The sequence below is a fragment of the Protomyctophum parallelum genome (assembly GCF_964188405.1).
Source record: "Protomyctophum parallelum genome assembly, chromosome: 11".
Taxonomy (NCBI): domain Eukaryota; kingdom Metazoa; phylum Chordata; class Actinopteri; order Myctophiformes; family Myctophidae; genus Protomyctophum; species Protomyctophum parallelum.
In genome coordinates, this window is record NC_139707.1 from 41,840,703 (window position 1) to 41,844,654 (window position 3,952).

Genomic DNA, 3,952 nt, shown 5'->3' on the forward strand with positions numbered 1-3,952 from the left:
TTGATGTTGTTATGGTCTTTTGACAATCATTAATGTGTTCATCCCTGAACAATGGTGGGTGGATACTACCGCTATATTACACTTTCTGTGTCCTAGCCTAGCCCTGAAACATGACTGTCATAATCATGACAAGTCATGACGCAACTGAAGTTTTACACAATTTACAGAGAGAACGTGTACATAAACATTTAGATTTCAAATATAAAGTACTCGCCACGTGTGCCACGGGCGTTGGCATTGCTGCATTTCACGTTGTTTAACCCATTCTGAACGGGAGCCCATTTTGGTGTCAGCATCATGTTATGCTTTAGCTATTGAAAAACAGCAGATCTACAAGCTCATATCGCGCCACCGAGTGGCGCGATATGAGCTTGTAGATCTGCTATTTTTGTAAAAATCGAAGAACGACTGACATTTTTAGAATCTGATCTCAGGTCAGAATGGGTTAATCAGACCAGTGTGTGTGTCCAGTGGAAACCTCGTATGAATCTGATCTCAGGTCAGAATGGGTTAATAAAAGGCCTTTTTATCCGAGCGCCCTAGCTACCTTTCTCTAGCGGCGTCCGTTGGGAAAACTCACAGTTGCGCACCGGGAGCGCACTCGCCTATTAGTTTGTATTGGCAGTGCGGTCAGCGTGCCTATATCCAACACACCCAGTGTTTCAGAGTGCCACACTCGCGTGATGAGAACGTTTGCTTTGTAAATGTAGCGATCACGTAAAACAGGCTGCAGCCATGACGCTCGTGAAGTACGAGCGTCATGTGAACCATGGCTAACTGTGTCCCAGCTCCTCATAAAATGCCAGACTTGCGGCCCAGGCCGTAGCGTAACGGTCTGGGCACCGGACTGGTAATCCAGTCGCAGTGTGCCGCGGGTTCGACTCCCGGACCCGACACGGCCTTTACTGCATGTCATCCCCCCATCTCTCTCCCGTTTCCTGTCAGCCTACTGTCTGTCCCTTCAAAAATCAATAAAAGGCGTAAGCCGCAAAAAAAAATATAAAAAAAAAAAAAAAAAAATGCCAGACTTGCTGCATTCTGTAACGGGGCCACTGATTAAAACATGGCACCATTTTCTTTTGTCATATGGCAATCGGCCTGGGCACCTACGTATAGGCTCCAATGAGTCCCGGTCCCAGTAACCTTTGCTGCATGTCGCTCCCCGCCTCTCTCGCCCCAATTCCTGCCTAGGCATAAAAAGCCAAAAAGTGTAAAAATAAATAATCTTAGGCCACTGTAAAGATGCAATTTTAAAAGCCATATATATATATAGAAAGTATCATGATCAAGGATCATGATTTACAGTGCAATATATTACAATATTTCCATATTACAAATACAATATTCCCCATATCTACTTCTTTCCTAATATAATCTGTTAGAGCAGGCAGGTATCAGTAGAATGATCAAGACCTTTCGATTACCTTTGATGACAATTACTGTGTTCTAATTTGTTTACTTACCTTTTTGTATACAATACAATGGCATTGGTTACTCTTGACTGCTTCAATTTGTGAGGGAAATGACTTTGATCGATAAACTGCTTTGTTATATAGGAGGTTATGTATACAAATCTGGTGGGGATGTTATCATGAAGGTTTCAGGGCTCTGAGCTTCTTCAGTGCCTCCTCACCAGATACTACAGGTTGTCTGTTACTATACCCAGCTGCTAGGAAGACCTCCATAATTATTGAGGGATGTTCTTGATCTCCGCTGTCTTCATATTGAAGAAATCATTCGATGTATCATTCGTTTTAGCGTATGTATTTGCTGAACGAAGTTGCGTATAGTGTGTATTGAGGTTAAGTTGGTCAAGTCAGCAGCGGTTCCCAAACCCTTTTGGCCATGCACCCCCTGTTAGTGCCCGACCTAGCAGACGCACCCCCCCCCCCCCTTACAGCTTGAATAAGCTGTAAAGAGACATACATTTCCTATTTATCCACATATATGCACATATAACCTGAATATGGCATATATATGCAGCATAGGCCATATTCTGTATATACTTGCCCTATATGGGCATATGTTAATCCATTTAGACCTCAATTTTTTTTTTAATCTTCTAAATCCTCCAGTTTTCTGAAATAAATATTTTCACGATTTTTCAAAAATAGCAGACCTACAAGTTCATAGCGCCACTCGATGGCGCGCTATGAGCTTGTAGATCTGCTATTTTTCAATAGCTAAATTATAACATAATATTTAAAACACGAAAAGGGGTTCCCGCCCCAAAATGGGTTAATATATTTAAAATAAAACTATAGCACCACCATTAGCCTTTTCATGTCGCGCACCTCCTAGAAGGCGCTCGCGCACCACAAAGGGTGCACGCACCACAGTTTGGGATCCACTGACTCAAGTGGATGCCGAACTGTAAATAATTGTGTAATATTAACCCTTGATAAAGTCGCCCCTGTGACTGCACACTTACTAGCCATTCACAACTATAATCAGTTCAAGGAACCGGCAGCTGGGATTAATTAGGCACTCGTTAAGGCACTCGACACACAGTTAAGTCAGTCGTGAACTGAAATCCTTAGTATTCAACAACAGGACAAGACCTAAAGTGTGAGTCGGGGGGTCAACTTTAGCCTAAGCCTCTGACTCTCACTGCTGTGAATATATACAGTGTGAAAGGGATTTACGCTGTATTTACGCTCTGCTCATCTCCAAGCCACTACGACCTGACGGACAGATAAACGTTTTGTTTGTCTGTATGTGTGGTCATGGTCAAGGCGAATAAGGGTGTGTGTGTGTGTGTGTGTGTGTGTGTGTGTGTGTGTGTGTGTGTGTGTGTGTGTGTGTGTGTGTGTGTGTGTGTGTGCGCGTGTGCGTGTGCGCCGGCATACATACAGTATATGTATGTAGAAATGGGCAACATTACCTCAAAGAAACACTTTGATGTTGTAAGTAGCTGTTTGTGATTTAAATATCCTAGACATTGCATTACGGTTCTGGAAAATCGTCCAGAAATGTCTCTTGAGCTGTTTGTTGTAAAGGAGAAGCAGATGGATCAGAGAGGCCTTATAAGTGAAACCAGATCAGCATACCTTCAAGGTGTTCTGTGAAGAAGACTGGTCCACAGAGACACACGCATGTGCCTTTTGTTTGGTGAATTATAATATATATATATATTATTTTTTCAATCAATACAAGTGCAAGTGACTGCAGCCTGGCTGCATCCTGCAGCAGCCATGATGACCTCTAAAGACTGTGGATTGAGTGACGTGACACTGTTGCTGCACCCTCGATTAGCAAACTGTCTGTGTGGATTAGTGCATCGCCGTCGACTCACTGCAGGCGGCCTTTGCCCCGACTCCTGTCCACCTTTTTCCACACACACTAAGCACACACCGTCCCCTCCCTGCCAGTGTCACCACCAAGTAACTTCTCGGACGATCTGCTCTAAAAGGCTTAAACGGTAAACAGGATTAGAAGCAGAGCGGGGGGTGAAAAAAAAATCCTCTCCAAATGCCATCTGCGCGGTGCACAGGTAACTGAGGAGCTGTTCTTTCTGCACCACAGGGACACACCCTCCTTTCAGCATATACAGAAGATAAGGAGAGAAAATAATGCAATTATCGTATATATAAAAAAAATATCTGTATATCCGGACTACTTTAATGCACCTGTAGAACTCCAAGATATGCGAACGTATGCCAAGGTGTTAACGCCTCTGTCATACATGACCTGAGAGGAAACGCCCATCGACGTGACCCTTCTCTGTGGATTTACAACATATCAAAGGATCTAAGATGTCCAGCATGCGGTGGAAATGTGCTTTTTACGCCGCCGCGTTCAGTTTTGCCCTCATATTTTTGGATATAAGGACAGGTATGTATCGTCTGCCAAATCAATCAAGCCTGCGTACTCGATTCCTTTCACATGCATTGCAAGGCAAGTGGTCTGATTGTGCTCTACCACCACAGGTGCGGCGTTTGAAGGCTCTGCC